The 20326-nt window shown below is 48.6% G+C and overlaps 1 protein-coding gene across 2 annotated transcripts in view; it reads left to right on the plus strand.

The window, feature by feature from the left end:
- GJC2 (gap junction protein gamma 2) overlaps positions 1 to 20326 on the plus strand; it is a 140940-nt gene that overhangs the window by 18393 nt on the left and 102221 nt on the right. For both annotated transcript variants that reach the window (XM_030549878.1, XM_030549879.1), the window contains one exon: positions 654 to 993. The gene's annotated coding sequence lies outside the window, so the exon portion shown is untranslated. The remainder of the gene's footprint in view (positions 1 to 653; positions 994 to 20326) is intronic.

The raw sequence follows: 20326 nt of genomic DNA on the forward strand, positions 1-20326 counted from the left end.
CAAGTTGATTACAACGAGCAAAACACCGCTCCATCAGTTGAATATCTAGCAAATCTAAGCAAAACAGGAGCAAACTGTATTTACATAAACACACCCAGGGTCTCTTCCCCCCTCTCACTAGCTCTCAGGGAAGCATTCATTCATACCCTGCTTACAGATCTATTCATGCCACTCTGCCTGCTAAACCGGAGCAGGGGGTACATCCTGCATATGTCTGGCTGCTTCGGCCTTTGCCTCCAGCAGTGAAATACGAAAAGAAGCAAAGCATTGCATAAGCACAGAGTTAGACAAGAGGAGCATTTTGGCAGGCCCTGTAGCACTAGGGTGACCTTGCGGGGTTTCAGCCGCTAGTGTGGCTGCTCTGATGTAGGCAGACAAAGCCAATATAAGCCAATGCATCTCATCCCGATTTCAAGAAGGTGCAAATCACAGCGTCCAGTATAGTCTGTCTATTCTGTAGCTTGCATTGGTGCAGCCACACCTGTGGGCTGTCACTGGGGCCAATCTTCAGTGTGGACCAAGCCTCACTTAAACTGGTGTAAAACTGGAGTGACCCTGTTTGGAGTAAAGCCATTGTATGGGAGAAAAGAATCTAGCCCCTAGTGTTTAGCAGTGGTCCAGCAGACCCATGTCTAATGTCTTTCCCCCTCCAGGTTGCACCTCCTGGTATGATGTGCGATGATTATCCAAGGCTGCAGGGCATGGAGAGCTGAGTTCTGCTATGAGTGTGACATCCCCTCGGCCAACTGGATCACCGCTGTGCTCTCTGATGGTGATGAGTAAAACAAGAGTTAAAGAGGGTTCACCCAGATTGAAATGATCCTGGTGAACGGAGCAACTTTGTAACGGCAGCTAGTACTTATCTGTGTAAAACCGGCTGCAAACCCGCTGTGGGCTGCCACCACCTTGACAGATGCGCTGTGCTGCCTTCAAGATCCCGCACAGATGTTCCTCGTCCACCTGACAGGAAGCTTCGTCGAGCCAAGATTAGCTGTAAGTACGGGTGTCTGCCTGTCTCGTAATGTGCATGCTCTGCAGCACTGTGTGTACGGACAAAAATAACCTCGAGTTAATGTTAAGGCTGGAATGTCAACAGCCAGTAAGTGCCCATCTTCCTTCCGCACTCACCCGCTCCTCTCCCCCGACAGCGGCCCCCAGACATATTGCCAGTGCTTCTAGGCTCCCCTTGTCAGCGTTCAGTCCCTAAATGGGCAGCTCCCTCCGAGTTTGAAGAGATGAAACTGATAAACAGATACCTGAGACGAGCCTGATCCAAAGCCCCTTGAAGCTGATGGAAGGGCTCTCGCGGCCTGCAGAGGGCTTTGGCTCTGGCCACTCATCTGCTCTTTTCTTGGAGGAGGTGGGTCTTTGGGAAAGATTTGAATGAGCGCAGGGCAGCGACCTTGCGGGCCAGCTTGAGAAGGGAGTTTCATGGGTCGGGGAGAGGTGGACTGACAGTGCGTTGGAGTGGGCATTGCTGGCAGAACAGATGGAGATGCAGGCCCATGCAGTAAGCCCAGCAGGGTGTAGCGAGGGGCAGAAGTACGTAGGGCATTGAAGGTGACTGCAAGGGGCTGGAATTTGGTGCCGTGGAGCCAGGTGAGCTGATAGAAGGATTTGAAAAAGAAGTGACACAGTTGGAGCCAAGGGTTGGGGAGCTGATCTGAGTGGCTGCATTTTGTATGGACTGGATGGGGCAAGGGAACAGGTAAGTTATAGTAGGGGGTGGCCTCCCTCACATACTTTTACACTCTCCGGTGAGCTGCCTTCCCTGCTGCACCCCTCTCCGCTAGTCATGCTGAGTTGGGCTGGCTTACTGGGACGAATGCAGAAATGAATGTGTTGGCAGGCGGGGGGTGATGCCTAAGTTGCTGTGAGGTGTGTACCAAGGTCCTGGTGCTGAGGCCAGTTACACCACTGGCTTCTATGGTGTTGCCACTGTGAGAGCAAAATCGTGCTTGGCAAGGTCTGGGGGGTGAATTCTGCCAACATAGACTCCCCTCTGTATTTGGCCCATCCTCTTCTGACACACACACACACACAGCAGATCTGAACTCCTGTCCAGCTGGGAGAGAGTAACTATTTCTCCCCAGAGTCACGCTGCTTTGACTACCACACATTGGAAAAGGAGCCTGCTCCAGTCGAAGAAGAACTGAGCACGGGGTAACCCTTGGTGTGACAATGAGGAGGAGCAGCACATTTTTGATTGGCCTCTGACCTCCCACTCTGAGGCATTGGGTCTTGCTCCAGTCCCACTGTGCAGCACCCAGCAACTCCTCCTTCCCCCAACCATTTCCGTACCACGTGAGCCTATCCCAGGCCACCAGACCGTATGTGAGACAGTGTGATGACGGAGAAGTACGTTTCTAGCCCCTTTAAAATGGGCAGCTCTAACTTTTTATTTCTTTTAGGATTCTATGTTCTCTTGCTAATAGCAAGCAGGCACCCCAGGCGAGCACAGTCCTTGGAAATAATTGGCCTTCTTGCTCTCTGAAAATCCCATGCCCTTTGGCCTCATGTCCCTTAACAGCACTCAAGGCGTGTAACAGATCCCCTGAAATCCATTGCCTGGGAGTGTCTTATTGCCTAATTTTGGCCCCTCTGATGGCTTCCTGTTAGAGCTGGTATTGCATACAAAATCACTTTCTTGGTATTAAAAGCTCTTGGCTCCCAGTTTGACCCATGTATAAAATAAGCCACAATTAAAATTCTTCAAGTGGTTGCATACATTTTGCCTACAGCAAAAATCTGCCCTTCTGTTGCAAACCCATGCGTATTTCCACCAAATGCTTGCTTTGCTCCTTTCAGTCTGACTGTTTCACTCTTAATCATAATCTCTTTTAAACTTTGGTTTTTTTTGTCTTCTTTTGATCATTATTTATTTGGCACTACAAGCATTTAGGGTTTTACTGTGGACCATATGGTGACTTTATCATCCACTGACTGATTTTAAAAAAGACAGGAAAAAGACCAGGATATTTTTGGGTATAATTGACTAAAAATAGTCAGAGGATAACTTAGTAAGTTTCTCTCTTCAGACATGAAAAGCACATAGGCGAGAACCAATGTACCCTAATCATGATGCACAGAACCAGTGGCTCTGGAACACTTTTTATAGTGGGGGTGCTGCACCCTTCCATTGCCCCTGTCTGAGCTGCCTGCCACCCCCTAGAGCTGGGGCCAAGAGCAGGGCCGTGACTTCAGGAGGGGAGGATGCACATGGGGAAGGGGCCCAGGCTGAGGCCACAGCTGGGGGTGGGCACAGAGCCCCTTCCGTGAGACCGACAGTCAGGACCTCGGGCGTGGGGCCAGGAACAGAGCCCCACGTAAAACCTGGGGGTACTGCAGCACCCCTTGCACTATGCACAAAACTTAAGCATAGTTATTGGTCAAGACTGTAGCTACAGTTGGGTGTATACTACTGAAAAACTCCTCAACAAATGTTCATTTGAATGCTTATGTAAATTGATTTAGCAGCATCCATACTCCATTCATATTTGCTTTCCATGACAGTTGTAGTGAATGGGTTCACTGGCAGGAATGTTTGCAGAAACAGATTTTCAAGTTAATAGTGCAGGAATGCAGAGAGCCAATTTCAGATTGGTGAACATAAATATTTATACTAGCAACTTGATCTGAAGAGTTACATTATGCGCCATCCACTCAGCAAACAGCAAGATGTCATGTGTCCTGTGTCAAGTTTAAACAGCTTGAATTCTGAATTCCTGCCAGAAGCTGTCTGCAATCAAACTATAGACTAAGAATTGCTCAGAGAGGGCTACGTTTTCAAAAGCACCTAAGTGACTAAGGCCAAGTGTACACTAGAAACTTTTGCTGATACAGCAGTATCATTTAGAGATGTGATGTGTGTGTGCGACATTTTTATAGACTGACAAAAGCCCTAGTCTAGAGACAGTTTTACACCCATAAAAATGTTTTTGCTGGTGTGGGTTATTTTGCACAGGGAACCAACATAAGCTATACCGGCAAAAGAACCATTTACCAGTACACACTGCATCTGCGCTAGGAGGGTGCACTGCTATGGCTTTCACCAGTACAGCCAGCAACCTTTACTCGTGCACTCCTGGCCTTGGAAGTCTAAGGGTATGTTTACACTACTTGCCAGATTGGCAGGCAGCAATTGATCCAATGGGGATCAATTTGACGCGATAACTTGACCTCCGAGCCCTCTCCCATGACTCCTGTACTCCAGCTCGGCGAGAGACGCAAGCAGAGTCGATGGGGGAGTGGCAGCAGTCAAGTCATGGCAGTGAAGACACCACGGTACGTAGATCTAAGTGTGTCAACTTCGCGTAGCTGAAGTTGTGTAACTTGGATCGATTTCCACCCCCCCCACACACACACAGTTTAGACCAGGGCTAAATCCCATTGACTTTCAGTGGGACTTTAGGTTCCTAAAGATGTCACAGATCTGGCCAGACTTCCAATTTGGCAGCTCACCAGACTATTGGAAGGGGGAAAGGATAGCTCAGTGGTTTGAGCATTGACCTGCTAAACCCGGAGTTGTGAGTTCAGCCCTTGAGGGGGCCGCTTAGGGATCTGGGGCAAAAATCAGTACTTGTGTCATAACATTTCTTCCCAGATCTGGACCTTAGCATCCAAAATATGGGTGTTAGCATGAAAACCTCCAAGCTTAGTTACCAGCTTGGACCTGGTATCGCTGCCACCAGCTAGGAATTATACAGTGCTTAGCTCACTGTGGTCTCCCCAAAACCTTCCCTGGGGGACCCCCAGACTCAGATGCCTTGAGTCTTACAACAAAGGGAAATAACCCCCTCTCCTTGTTACTTCCTCCCAGGCTCCCCTCCCTGGACGACCCTAGGAGATTCCCTGCTTCCAGTCCTGGAAACACAAGTACCGAGAGATCTAATCTCTCTTCCCCCTCACCCAGAGGGTATGCAAAGTCAGGCTTAGTAAATCTAACACAAAGAGATTTTTCCCCCTGACTTCTTCCTCCCACCAATTCCCTGGTGAGCTGCAGACTCAATTCCCTGGAGTCCCCACTAAAGAAAACTCCAACAGGTCTTAAAAAGAAAGCTTTATATAAAAAGAAAGAAAAAGACATTAAAAGTAGGCTCTGTATAATGGTGACAATATACAGGGTCAACTGCTTAAAGGAAAAAAATGAATAAACAGCCTTATTCCAAAAGAATACAATTTAACACATTCCAGCAACTACACACATGTAAATACAAAAAAAACCAATATAAACCTATTGTTTTACTATCCTTGTACTTACAACTTGGAAACAGAAGATTAGAAAACCTGGAGATAGAAAAATCACTCTCAGAGACGAGAAAAGGAACAGACCAAGACAAAGAACAAAGAACTCGCCCCCAAAACTTCCCTCCACCCAGATTTGAAAAAGTCTTGTTTCCTGATTGGTCCTCTGGTCAGGGGTTTGGTTCCCTGTGTTAACCCTTTACAGGTAAAAGAACATTAACCCTTAGCTATCTGTTTATGACAAGTTGGTCCTGCTACTGAAGGCAGGGGGCTGGACTCAATGACCTTTCAAGGTCCCTTCCAGTTCTAGGAGATAGGTATATCTCCATTTTTTTTTTTTTTTTGGAGTCTGAACACAGCCCAGGTACCATCCCAGTCATAGGGTCCATAGGCACACTGTCTGGGTGCAGACCATCTGTCTAGCACCTCCTCACTCCCACAGCTGCATCCATGCAATCCCTGCCCTGCCCCTGTGAGCCAGGGCTGGGTCCTCAGGCTGCTTCTGTAGTTTAAACGCATTCTTTCCAACCATCCCACCAAAAGTGAGAGTCTTCTGGGACACAGTTCAGCTCTCTTAGGGGGCATATGGCATGTACAGATACTTTGCACAGGCATCTAATACATTATTGCTCTTTACTTATTTGCATGAGAAATGCACAGATTATTACAAAAATAATACCGCCCCCTATGCATTTCCCCTCTCCAGCTGACCCTTCCCTAGGGGGACCATCTGTGTTCAGGGAGGCAGGGCATTACACACCTCCTGGCTCCTGCAGCTGCCTCCCTCATCTTAAGGAGTAAAAATGGCTGAGGAGCTGCCATCCAAAACCGCTCTGGTCCCCTTTAATCTTCTGGCCTCCTCTGTCAGGTGACTCCCAGGTTGGCCTCAACAGCTGACCAGAGTTCTGGCAGGTCACCTCATTGCTGGGTGACCTCTTCCCTGATAAATCAGTTCTCCAGGGTAGGTAGGGTTGCCACCCATCAGGGTTTTGGCTTCTGTGTGTGGGTGCCATTTAGAGTTGCCAGGTGCCTGGTTTTCAACTGGAAAGTCTGGTTGAACAGGGAATGTGGCAGTGTCCAGTTAGTACTGACCAGATACCAAAAGTCTGGTTCCCACTGCGTGCCGGGTCATTAACTTGCACCAGCCCCTGCTCAGCCAGGGCTGCCTCCTACCTGCAGGCAGGCTCCTTGTCAGGCTGCAGTAGGTCCCAGCCCAGCCCTGGGGCAGAGGAAGCCCAGATGAGGGGGTGAGGGCCTTGGAGATAATCCAGTGAGTCACTGGGTGGGGGGGGCAGGGGAAGAGGAGTAAGTGATGGGGATGGGGCCTTGGAGGAAGGGACAGAGTGAGGGTGAGACCTTGGGGGATGGGGCGGAGTGGGGTAGGGCATTGGGGATCCAGTTACCAGCAATTAGAAAGGTGTCGACCCTAAGGGTAGGTGCCAGCTGTTTGTCTAGGTTGCTTTCTTTTTTAATAGAATTCCATTCAGATTTAACAACCCACTATTGTTAGGCCTTTGCCAGTTCCCCAGTTAGAGTTTCAGTCCAACATGGAAGTGAAAGGATAATAGAGAAGACGAGGCTATACCTTCAAAATAGAGATTGCAGCTTGGCGGAGTTATATACAGAGTCCATAATCTCATACATAACTCATAAACAGTGTTATGTTCACCGTGCACACACAGAGAAATTAGATAAAACATAAAAAGTCTTGCTGGAAGGTTGCAGTGAAATATAACTTTATTTCTTAGAATTCAGAACAATAACATGAGAGCCAAAACCAGAGAGAGACAAAGCAGGCTGCTCTCTAAAACAGACAGACACAGGCATAATTCCTCCCACCTTACTTGAAGCTGTCTGTCTTCAGGCTGACTCTGATCACAGATTCATAGGGTTCCTTAAAGAACCCCCTAGCCTGCAAGGGAATGCCTTAGAAATTTAAAGTGATAGCTCTACAATTTGTACACAGTTTTCAATACACCACAGATTGTAAAAGACACAGTCCGCCGATCGTCACATTAAGCTGCTTAGCTTCTGACTGAAATTTTCCAAAGTGCTTGTTTGAGAAATAAGTTTGAACAAAATGCAATCTCTTCATGGACAACTTAGGAGCAGAAGAGGCAAAATGTGTTTGAATAAACTGTTAGTTATGCAGATTGATCTTAGTCTAATTGTAGCTTTAAGCCATTTATTTATTTGTGTGGTGGGCTGTGATGGAGTCGTGCATTGCCAACTGTTCCTAGAGGCATGTTCTTGGTCTCTGCAGAGAGGCAAAAGGAAAGGATCTGTCCATACTCCCAGGGAGCTAGATTTAAAGCAGCCTTCTTAATGATTGTTTAAAACGTCACATTTTGTATTTTTCCAGGCACACACAGATAACACTCTGATGGCTGATGTTTCCTTGTGCTGAGATATCCCAGTGCACTAGCAGTGTCTGGTACCCCTGCTCTGCCCTGGAGCAGAGAGTCTTCCCCCAAGGAAGTTGTTTTATTCACTATTCAGCTGTTCTCTCAACTTCATATTGCTCTTGCTTTGTCCTCTGAGAATGTTTCAGTCCTTAGAGAGCAGCCCAGTACAGAATAAAAATCGAACTGACTTTCCAGGCCCCACTACCAGACTGCCCCCTGCTCCGGCACTGGTCAGCAGTGATGTTGCCAATCCATTGCATGGTGGGACATCTCAGTCAGGTCTGAAGTCAGCAATGCCCCACATCACTATACCCTGCCTTGGCACCGGCACCCCTCCTAGTCTGACAGCAGTGGACAGTCCTTGGCTCCCTCTCTGCAGTGTCCAATTTTTTGGTTGGAGTGCAGTGTAGTGTGGCAGTCCCTTCTGTGATTGCAAGATCCAAGCTGGGACTTAGGGAGACCGAATGTGATGACAGTCGGTAGCACAGGTTCTGTTAGTCAGGCTGGGAGGTAGAGAGCCAGGGAGGACAAGAGCTAATGTCGATATCCTGCAGCTTCGATAAATAATCTTTTGTATATTCAGTGTAACAGAGTCCTGTCTGTTTTCTACCACGCAGGATGCTGCAGCCTCCTCAGAGGGGCTGAATCTGCCATGTGCTCAGCCCAGGGAGCGTGGGGCTGTGTGACATGTTAGGCCGATATTACAATGATTGTATAATGCAAGCCACAAATGAAACAGCCATCCATGGGCCATTGGCCTTTAAAGGAGGAACTGGCACAAAGCCAGTAGCCAGCACCTCACCCACAAAGGGACCAGCTCTCAACTCCAGAGGGAGGAATGGGGAAAAGCAAAGGAAGGGGCAGATACAACACAAGGACCATAAGAATAATTCATCTGACCTAGACCAGACTTGTAACATGCCCTAAGGGAAGAACATGGGGATGACCCAGTCCTAATGGAACCTAAGGACAGATCCAAACCATAGCAGCTAACCTTTACCACCCAGCAGGGGCATGGAGGAACATGGCTCATGATGGCTTGATGGTCAATGGATATATTTGGGGAAAGCTCAGTCACAGGGAAGCAAGGTGCCAGGGGAGAATTGATTTCTCTCCCGAATACGCCGTATTAGTTACGTTACAGTGCAGCAGAGGCTCTGGTAGAGCTACTAAGTACACTCAAGGAGCTGAGACTTAGGAAATCCTATAGGAACATGGCACCACCACTCTTTGCTGAGAGCGCCTAAATAAGATGATGATAATGGGGATTGAATCGCAGTATCTATAGCCAAGAGAGATCCGCACCAAGCTAGTAGGATTCACATTGGTACATAAAGCAGCACTCCAGTTGGCCAAAGAGCCTGGCTCTCCTAGCCTGCCTGTAAAAAGAACAGGTTTTCTGACTGATACTATTTCTCAGTTTGTTTCATCTTGTTCGTTTTCTCTCAGAGCTGTAGATTGTTAACAAAATCTCTCCCCACTGTTCCGCCCACCCATACAGAGACATGGGGGTTTGGCATAAGATTGAGGGTGAAAAACTGTTTTTGAGTGGGGTTAATAGACAAAACATTCAAGCCTTTACATAATGCTGGCACAAACTCCCTATGCACCCCATTTGGCGCACATGAACGCCACATGGATGCTCTAAGTACACCTTGCATACACAAATTCAGCAGGTTGTGTTACCACACGATGACACTCATGCTCACAAACTACTCCCATGCACTCTCAGCGCCACGCAAACACCACACACACGCTCTGCACGCGGCCCATACACGCAGCACTCCTGTTGACAAATACCATGCATGCGCAGCAGTCTGTACATGCCCACACTCAGAGCACTCCACAGACATGTGCACACCCAAATTACACACCTGCATGCTCTTTCTCATGCACAAAAACACTCCAACATTTAATCACAGTGCGGAAACTCAACAGCAGAAGAGTCCTGCTGGAGACAGAGATGGGGCCTGAATGCTGGGGAAGCAGCTGCCACAGCTATATCAGTCCATCCGAATGACAGACGTGTCAGTTTAATTTGCATCTGGCTTGCTTAACATCCTTTATCTTACATAATGCAGCTCTTTATACAGTTGTGGTGTTTAATCAAAAGAGAAATTGAATCCACAGTGAACAGACTTTTCCAGGTACATTAGAGCTCTTGGGAATGTCATTTATAGCAGACTTTTTAGGAGAAACAATCAATTCCCTGCAAGTTCCTAAGAACTGGGACACTGGTGTGAGTAGCTGCTTTTTAATGCCATATTTGGTAAGCTTTGTCAAAACCAGTGACTCCTAATTACTTTTCCTGGTTGTTACTGCTGAACGGCTGCCACATGCCACCCCAGAGGTGGCTGCATTTCATTGGTAGGGGAAGCACAGTTTGTAACGCATGTTGGAATCTTTGGGAAGGAAGTTGCTCTGTAAACATCCAGTATTGTTGTCCGTTGGAAAACGGCATGTCTGTTTCTTTATGGCACGTGTTTAATTTGGGGCTTTTTTGGACGAGTTGGAAGAAGGAAATCACTTTTCCGGAAAAACTTCACTTAAAAAAAAAATTGTCTTGAACTGGGACGAAATGTCAAGGGTGAGATTTTTGGTGGGATTTTTTGGAGAGAAATTCCATTTCAAAAGAGCCGAATGGAATTTATTATCCTTTCTCCTGGAAGGCTCTTGTCGATGTCAGTTGTGAAACTGACCAGAGCCTTCCCTGGCCAGAGTGCCTGGCTACTCAACCTCTCTTCCCCTTCCCTTCAGCTCCAGGAGCCAAAGAGGTGGGTGCTTTGTCTCCCCATTTTCCCCCTTCCCCTCCTGCTAAGCTCTAGAGATGGAGAGGCATAGACTCTGGCTCCCCGAGCTGCGGAGGAGTGAGCAAGACTGAGAGCTCCAGCTCCCTGCCTTTATAGCTCATGGAGCTGGGTGGAAGGCTCAGCTGCAGAGTGTCCCTGTGATCAACCTAGGCCAGGAAAGTTTTTGTCAATTTCCCTTGCGAGAGGTGAACCTTCCTGGTGGACAGCCGGGAACATCATTTCAGTTTTCCTGCTGAAAATTTTCCAGCAAAACTAAAGTTTTTCCCCTGGAAAATTTTTGTTTTGTGAGAAGAGCCTTTTTCATCAGAAAATCATTTGAATGAAAAACATTTTGACTAACGCTAAGGACCACATTATCATGACGGTTTCTGCTTGTGTGACCACTCTCCCGATGTGTGTGTGATAAAAGGTTTCTTCTGTTCCCAATCTGCAGAGAGTAGGGGGCTGCTGCTCGGCCAGTTAAGTGCCTGGGTCTCTAATTCAAGCTGTAGCAACCTGTGCTTTTTAGCTCTAGGGGTCCCCAGGTAAATTGCCAGGGCGTCAGTCAAGATGGTGATGGTTGCACTTTTTCCCAGTGGAGGAGTGTGCGTGCGTTTGGTTGTTACCAGGCAGGGGCTATACACATAGCTGTGTGGAGGCACTTGTGCCATAAAATGCTATTGCAGGGCCTGCTGGACCTGGGAGTATTTGCTGGGGATTTATTTGTAATCTGCCAGTTAGGGCTAAAAGAAGAGCATTGTTTCATTAAAAATATCAAGGTTTCTGCCTCTGGGTTTCATTCCTCATCAGAATGAAAACTTCTGAAACTTTTCATGGAAAAACCAGGGAGACCCACCCCAGAATAGCCAATCAGTTAGGGCACTCACCTGGTATGTGGGAGATCTGGATTCAAGTGCCCGGCCCAAGTCAGGGAGAGTGCAGATTAAAGCCTGGGATTCCCAGATCCAAGCAGTGGTTTAACCACTGGGCTATTTGGTATCCTAAGGCAGGTTTTGCTCTTGTTTTGACCAGAAATTCCATCCTCGACCTGAGACACCTTCCAGTCGGAACTGAGACGTTCTCACAAACATGTTCGGTTTCAATTAAATCTGCATTTTTGGATGAAAAAAAAAGCTTAGTCGAAAAATTCCCAATCAGCTCTACTGCCAGTGTAGCAATAATCAATAGAAAGTGACTGTGTTGCCCCAACTCAATTGCTGTTGTCTTTAAAATCTTTTTCCAGTGCCACTAGTGAAGGGTGCTGGATTGACAACCCAGGACACGAAAGCCTCCCGTCTGTCAGCAGGAGAGGGACCCAGGTGGATGGGGAATTTCCTAGCCCTATTCAGCTAGCCCTATGGGCTGAGAGGGTAGGTTAGCCTCTATTTAATCCTTTGGAGCTCTGCTGAGATGGCCAACAGAGGCATCCTGTGGGCACTTGTTCCTTGTGAACTAGACTGAAATGACTCAGCCCGTTTCTTGTAGGGTACCAAAATACCTATGGATGGTAACTGCCTTCAGCATAGCTAGCAACCTGTCAGACTAGACCCCATTATCAACCCCCCACAAGCCATCCAGACTCCTTGCCAGCTTTTTGTTTGTTTACTGAGGACACTTGCCACTCTCCTGTTGTGGGCTGTCTGAGTGAGGAGGCTCCAGTGGAGCCGCTCACGGTGATGGCTCCAGCACGCGCTCTCATTCAGCAGGGACGAAAGGCCGCTCCATGCTGCCTGTACAGCTGTCTTTCTGCAACCTCTCCATGACCCTCTGTCACCTAAGCCAGTTACAACAAACACATGGTGAGCTGTGTCCACCCCACAGTCTTTCTGCCTCGTGACTGTGTGCTTCCATGCTCAGCTCGGCTGCTGAAGGGCGGCTGTGCCAATGCATTGTGGGAAAAGCCGGGCAGCTCTCCCACAGTGCACTAGCAGCAGACAGAGAGCGTGGAGCCAGCAGCGTGTGTGGCAGGTAGGGCTGCATACACATGAGAGCCGTGCTACTCAGACCTCGGGTTCAGGAGCCAAATTAGCAATCAGATTACCCAAAAGAGCCAGAGGAGTGTGAATGGATTGAAGATATAGCACTATAGTGAATGAAACAATCACACAATGTTTTAATATCGCATGCTGCGCAGATCTGCAGGAGAGGCATCAAAGAGCCACTTGAGATGCGTCAGCCTCAGCGTGAGTATCACAGCTCTAGCGTCTCCAGTTGCACAGAGGAAGGAGGATCTGCCAACTTGATGCCATGGGCACAGCCAGGGGAGCCTGCTCATGTGGCAAAGAGCCACGTGCCAGCTTACAGAAAGGTACTCGTGTCCCAGCCTAGGCCTCTAGCAGGGGTGAGGCACGTCTGGCAGGCGTGGTTACTAGCCAAGGGCCCGCTCCCAAGCAAACTGAAATCAGTGGAAAGGCTCCCCCCGATTCCAGTGGGCTTTGAATCAGATGCCATATGTGGTGCGTGGTGGTACACTGTGTCTGGAGCCAGCCAGGCTGCTGACTAGTTAGAACGGTGGCTCAGAGTTGTGGCATGGCCGGGCTGGCAGTGCCCTGTCCTGTACAGCAGTTGTGTTTCCTGTTAGTGCTGCGGGTAGCCAAAGTGCCTCTGACCTTGGCCCAGCAGGACACCAATCTATAAGTCAGAGAGAAGCCCAGCCACGGCAGAGCCTGAAACAGCCTTTTCTGGTGGGCAGAGAGGAAGCAGGCTTTGCTGAATGCTTCTCTGGATATTTTCTACACTGTCGGTGAGCCCAGATGGGTCTCCCTGGTTCCCTGACGCCATGCGATAAGCTGCCAGCAGCAGACTGTTACCATGACTAAATGCTGTATTGAAACTCTGCTCGCCATGCCCTCTCGCTGCTATCCGGCCAAGGATTGATCACTGCGTAAGTGCAGGGGCCTGTGCTTGCCCCAGGGCTGAGTGCTGTTCATGCTCCCTGCCCATTCGGCTCAGCAGAGCCTGGGGGAGCAGGGGAAGGAGGCAGTGAATCTCTCTGCTGTGTGATTGGCTTTGGTTCAGCTTCTCCTTCCCTGTCTGCCACCGTGGACCATCCGCTATCCTGGCTCCCCCTGTAACATGTGAACGGTCACTGGTAAGCAATGACTTGGAGGAACGTTCCTGCTCTTTAGGGCAGGGAGCCAGATTCTCCAGATAGCGTGTCCAGATTCCCTTAGTCGCAGGGGATCAATCTGAGATGGAGCCCCATAACAGTTCACTGACTGTGCAGTAGCTTTGGTTTATTGCCTGTGGCTGCTTTTCAGCAGCCATTCTCCCTGGTTTCACTCTCTCACCCTCACACAGAGAGGGAGCAGTGTACGTGATACTAGTTTTCCAGGCCTCCACTGCGCAGGATAGGAGACGGCCTCTCTGTCTGCAGCTCTCTGAGACAATGTAGCTGGCAAGCCCATGGTGACGCTTGTGAAAGCTGGTGGTGGATCAGTCTCATTGGAGTAGGGTGACTATATGGCCCGTTTTGGCCGGAACAGTCCCTTTTTTAAGCCCTGTCCAGGCCCTCCCTGGCAAGAGCAAATGGGACAAAGGCCCATTTTGTCAAAAAAGTGGGGTGCAGATGAATGTGTGGGGAAGGGGGGTGAGCAGTGATGCCAGCCCCGCACTGGTGGGAGAGGCAGGGCTTGGGACTCACCTCAGCCTCATGTGGGGGGCAGGCAGGGCTCAGGCAAGTAGCAACACCAGCCCTGCATGGGGAGGTAGAGGCAGGGCTCGGGTCAGCCCTGCATGGGAAAGCGTGGGAGGGGAGGGGGGGAATGGGTCTAGCCCCATGTGGTGTCCCGTTTTACCTTTGGGAAATATAGTCACCCTACATGGGAAGCGCCCTTGGCTATGGGAGCAGAATTTGAGGAGCTGAGGGTTAGGCTAGGTCTATACTATAGCAGCTGAGGAAGCCAGTCAGCCTCCCAGGGCAACTCCACGCTGCACAGGAGTTCTTGGGGAGGGGACGGCGAAGGTGCAAAGAGAGGCAAAGGAGTCTGCCCTGGCGGTTACCATGGATTTTCCAAAGACACAGGGAGTTATGGCCCAGCGCTGTCCTCCGAGCCAGTTCTAGCATCCCATTATTTGGGGGGGACATCGGTATTGGGGCGGGGAGGGGGGCTGGATGTCATGACTTAAAAAACCACCCACCTTCCAGGAGTCCAGGGACTAGTTGGACCCCTGGAAAAAATATCCGCGTCTGAGAGTTAGAACATGTAATATTTGGCTATTGTGTCAGTATTTTGCTGTGATTTATAATTTACATAAAGGATGGAGATGCTACAATCTGCTGCTGTTCCACTGCTTAACGCTGGATAACTTTGTACAGATTCTGGCCTTTCTGGCAATAATTTGGAGCCCCTTGAAGATGATTTTTTTGGGGGAGGGGAATGTCCTCTTTGCGCCTCCCAGTAACACTACGCCTGCTTTCCTCTTTTGTGCACCAGGCCACGCAAGAGATTGTGGCATACAGGTAGTGTTGTCAAATACACATAGCCATAGGCTTTAAGGCCAGAAGAAACACTGTGATCATCTCATCTGATTTCCTGCTTAACATAGGCCAGGGAATTTCTCCCAGCGGTTCCTGTATTGAGTCCATATGTGGAGCTCTGTTAGCCTGCACTTAGCCTTCCATGTGGTTCTATGCAGGAGCAAGGACACATGATGTTATGAAAATGGAGCAACGGCAGTGAGGTCAAAATCTCCTGAATCTCAAGACCCAGAAAACTTAAGGAGTGAGGAACAAGGGATGATCATGCAGCTCTGGTTCTTGGCCAATCTTCATCTGTGAAAGACAAAGCTATCAACCGTTTGCTGTATGTAGGAGCTGATGCGATAATGCCAAGAGGTACAGCATCACTAAGAAAGGTCTATGGATGTGTTCTCCTGTAAATCTATAGGGTTAAAAAGCTCAGAAGAGGAGGAGATGGAACTAAGTAGCGTATTCTGCTTGAAGCAGATCATGTTGCAGTTTTATCTGCCTTTGGTTTGTTATATAGACAGGGCGTAGTTGGACAGGTTTGTTATGATCTCTGGAGTTTCAGAATTGCCAGTCTAATGCTAGGAATGGTTATAAATGTTTGTATTGGCTTGCTTGGAGTCGGCATCAATTACGATAGACTTTCTAGGAAAGTTGATTATTTAGATGTTGTTGACTTTTAAATGAAGACCACTAGGAGATAGTGTCAGATAGTATAAATAGATACAATACACTGCTTTGGGGTTCTCTTGTGTGCCAAAATGTACATTGCAGTAATATGTATGAATCAACATGCTCAAACTATGATGTAGTTACAGTAACACTCAAAAGTTCCGTCAGAACTGGGGCCCATTGGGCAAGGAGCTGGACAGACACAAGTAGACGTGGTCCCTGCCATGAAGATCTTGCAATAACATAAACCTGTATTTAGACACTTAAATAAAAGGCCTAATTTCCATAGATTCTGACCACTTGTGCCTCCTGCTGAAGTAAATCAAAGCAATTATGTCTGGGGCCTAACTAGTCACACTGGTCAAAAATCGACAATTATTTTTTTGCTGCAGATTCTGAAGGAAATTGTTTTTCACCTGACATTTATCAGTTCCGGCACTTTTGAGTGTTTGATTTTGCAACCTTAATGTTCTTTTAACACGGAGGTCCCCAAACTTCTCAGGATCATGCCCCACCTCTTACCCCTGTCCACACATGCCTCTCCCCGCCCCCTGGAGCTGAGGCTGGGAACAGGGCTGCAGCTCCTGGGGAGGTGGGGGACATGGACAGGAGCAAGGAGGCCACAGCTGGGGACAGGTCTAGGGTCAGGAATGGGGCCAGGAACAGAGCCGGGGCCAGGGGTCGAGGCTGGGAGTGGAGCTGGGGCCAGGCCATGGTTGGAGGCCGAGACTGGGGCCGGAGCAGAGCTGAGGCTGGGGGGTACTCCTTCCATGTGTCCTGTGGGGGCTGGCCTGGGCCTTTCCATGCCCCCCCAAAGTTCATCCATGCTCCTTGAGGGGCACTCCCCACTGTTTGGAGACCTCTATTTTAACGTGTGTGTGTGTGTGTAATAGCCTCCAAAAAGACTATGTTAAAAGAATGATAGTTTTGTAAAGTCCTGCACTCAGAAGTTAGGATTTCCCAGACTTACTGTGCAACTGAAAACAAGGTGTCACAATGGGAAGTGTTGGGCAAACTTACCTTATAGGTGTGCATGTAGCGACAGCGACAACTCTGATAATCTAATATTTAGATTATCAGAGTTCATGAGGAATCTTCTTATTCTCAGCTGATTTACTCGTTGATCACCTGGAGAATGTTGACTTCCTCTCTTGTCTCCGAAAGGAAAATGAAGTGGGAGTTTTTTGTTGGTTTTCTCTGTGTGCTTGTCTGAGGAAAGTGCGCTGTTTTCATTGCGGAAATTGGTTTTTTCGACCAGCCCTGCAGCTGAAACAGGCATGTAGTATCGAGTTGAAATGGCAAGTAAATAGTGTTCATGAAGGAGAAGTGCCACTGAATATTACACTGAACATTTAGGCCCTGATCTAAGCCATTGAGGAGTCTTAGATCAAGCTCGGACTGTGCCACTGAACAAGAGAGAGATGTTTCCTCAAACACCTGGGAATTGTGAAAGACTTCTCATGAGAAAGTGACCAGAAAAAATAATACCTGATGCTGGGAGGAAGGGGAGACACAGGAGACATCAAAGTTACACTATGTAGCAATCAAATGAAGAATGGGTGCTGATGAGACACACATGCATGAGATCAAACCCAGACACAGCATGTAACCCTACCTTGGGCAGATCTTGCACACCTCTGACAAATACGTGAAGGGGGCCTGTCTCTTTTTTACAGTAGTGTAACTTGCCATGCCAGTAAAGACTCATTGAATTGGATAGAGCCTTGGTTTGTGTAACCCTTCTGCCAAGTGGAGTTGGCTGCAACCGAGGGCACATTCAATATCTAGGGGTTCCTTTTCAATGATACAACACAGAACGGGCTTGAGCCCCCACCCTTTAACCTGGGGAAATGTAAACCCCACTCCTGGGTGCCTCGGAGAGGCAATACTGCCCCACTCACAAGCACAGAGTTTGAGTGTAGAAAAGAAACTTTTAATGAAAGGAGAGAAGTCACCTGACATTAATTAGGGAAAATGCTGCAAGCAGGATTCATAAACCTAAAACCATGAGCAGGACACCCACCCCAGAGTATGAGGGGCAGAGTCTTCTGCCTCGTATTCTTGAGTTCTACAACCAAAAGTTCCTTTACTGTGCCCCTCTCTGGTCCCTCACCACACCCTACACACAGTGGTTGTCCTTAGTCAGTGAGGACCCAGGGTTAGAGGTGCATCTGTGTGAGTTCACCTCCCACCTGAGGAAGAAAACACCTGGCGTACTCTGCCATCTGTGCACTTGCTCTGGCTGGCCACCCTGCTAGTTGCTGTTCCTCTCTGCCGGCCACCTTGCCAGTCTCTGCTTCTTGCAGCCTGGCTGCCCTGCCAGCTACTGTTCCTCGCAGCTTCCCACCAGCTGACTGCTCGCCCCTTTTGCTGGTCGCTCCCACCAGCCATCCATCAGTCAGTCACCTCCTAGTGCCGCCTGCCTCTCTGCTGTGACCTCTGTAAGTCAGTCTCTTAGTGATTTTTAGCTCTCACCAGGCTGGGAGAAACACTGCCCCACCACAAGTACTTTACATAACAAAAAAGTTCTTAGTAAAGCCTGTTTAGCTCCATCTTTGAACAATGGGGAGGAACAGGCTAAACCAGATGGGAGACCCTTAGCAGGAGTCCACACCTCCCAGCTGGGATACAGTCCTTACCCCTCTTACTTTCAGGGGGGGCTGGCATTTGAGCCCGTGGCTTAACGAGGTTCTTTCAGCTGAAGGTGACCCCCTCATTGAGGACAAGTTGAGCACAATTCTGCTCCCTTTTACTCATACAATAAAGATAAAAACATTGATAACAGCAATTCACTACCCCTGCCTTCAGATTTAAAAATTTTATTAAAGGAAATGTTTGAAATGAGATATACACAGGTTGAGAGGGAAAGTACTGTACGTCTGGGGTCAGGCTTGGGTTATGGGGGGTTACAGATACCGTTTGCAAGGATGAAAAGATATATACATATCGCATAACCGGCATAGACCCAGATTGGGGGGCAAGGGTTTTTAACATGTCAGTGAATAAGTGGGATCGGGTTCACCACCCATGGAATGAATAAGGAGTCCAAGTCAGTATCGGTGGAGCGGATAGGTACATGGGTGGGGTGCGTCCCTTGGTCCGTCAGGGAAGGAAGTGGTTTATTTCCCTGGTCGGCTGTCTCAATTACTCAGTGTGGTATTGGAGGTGTCCGGTGATGTATTCAGTATAAATGTCTCTGGACCACGTGATGGTGTGATTTGTAAAGTGATTTGTAACCTACTGCCAGCCAAAGTTGATCACTTTAAGCAACACAGCGCTTTATCTGCTGGATATCTAGCAGAGTAGGTGTGTTCATGTAAATACAGTTTGCTCCCAGTTAGGTATCAGAGGAGAGTTTATTCAGACCCTGCTTACATCTGCATTTGAATGAGTTACAGACACCTATTACTGTGTCTGCTCAAATCTGGGAATAATTCTGTTTGCTGCTGAAGAGCTAACGGAGCATAAGCACCCCAAGATATTTCTGGGACAGCCCATAGTACGAGAACACAAAGGCAGCTATTTGCTACTCTAAAGATAAGGGACATGGTTTCAAATCTCAGACACCGCCATGAAGTGCCAACTGGTCAGCATTTTATTGGTAGCTGCTGCATAGACCCAGTGAGTTCAGCTTTGACTGCAGTCCCTAAAAGGGGCAAGACACCGGAAGCTCAGCCTGTGTTTCCCCTAACAATAGTCTTGTTGTTGGACTGGCAGGTTAGGCCTGAACCTCAGGGTGCAGACGTGCAGCACATCCAGGCTTCCGTGACTCCCTTTGTCTGGCACTTGTCTGCACCTTTGTAAATGCTGCAGCTGGCCATGAGCTGTCTGCAGTTCAGATTCTCTGCAGCAGTAACTGGTACGGCAGGACGTCTGTGAGATCAGGAACAAAAAAACCCTTGAGTTGATTTCCCTCCCCCTCTCTCCCAGGGACACAAAGAGAATAAGGAGCAGGATGTTTTGCTGGTGTTTAATTTCCCTCTACCTCCGACCCAGGTCATCTCTGAGAAATGTGGGGTTAAAAAGCAGGCAGGTCAGGGAGCATCCACTGCCCAGTTTGACAGGACCAAAAGCCAGGACCTTCCTTAAGAGCAGCGACTCTTCCATTTCATGCTGTTTGCTTGGCTGTGGACTTTTCATGGATTTCTAAGGACACTGGTGACCATTAGATCATCTAGTCTGGTGTCCTGTATCTCTAAGGACATTACATGTCAGCCCGTAATCCCTGTATTGGGCCTGATAGCTGGTGTTTGACTAACACACATCTTGATGGGGTTTATCCTCAGCACACGTATTCCAGGAGACTCTACGTCACAATACTGAATAATGCTGCCAGCTGGAGACCCCAATTCTAGTTCCCGTTCTGTGCCTGGTTCTCCACTCCCACTCTGTGTATCTATCCCACAGAATCATAGCAATGTAGGGCTGGAAGGGACCTCGAGAGGTCGGCTAGTTCATCCCCCCAACTGAGGCTAGATCATCTGTGACAGTTGTCCATCTAATAGTGATGGTGTAGGTAGCGTCTACACTGAAACAGTACAGCAGCTGTGCCGCTGCAGCATTTTAAGTGTAGACGAGCCTTAGTGACTTGCCCAAGGGAAGACTGATGGAGGAGAGGATTGAACCTGGGTTTCTTAAGTCTCAAGCTAGCACCCTCACCAGTTGACTCCCCTCCCTCTCTGCAAGCAGTGGCGGATTAGGCCGAATGGGGCCATGCCCATAGGGCTGTGCCAAAGGGCCTCAGCCAG

Source organism: Gopherus evgoodei, chromosome 2, assembly GCF_007399415.2.
Source record: "Gopherus evgoodei ecotype Sinaloan lineage chromosome 2, rGopEvg1_v1.p, whole genome shotgun sequence".
Lineage (NCBI taxonomy): Eukaryota > Metazoa > Chordata > Testudines > Testudinidae > Gopherus > Gopherus evgoodei.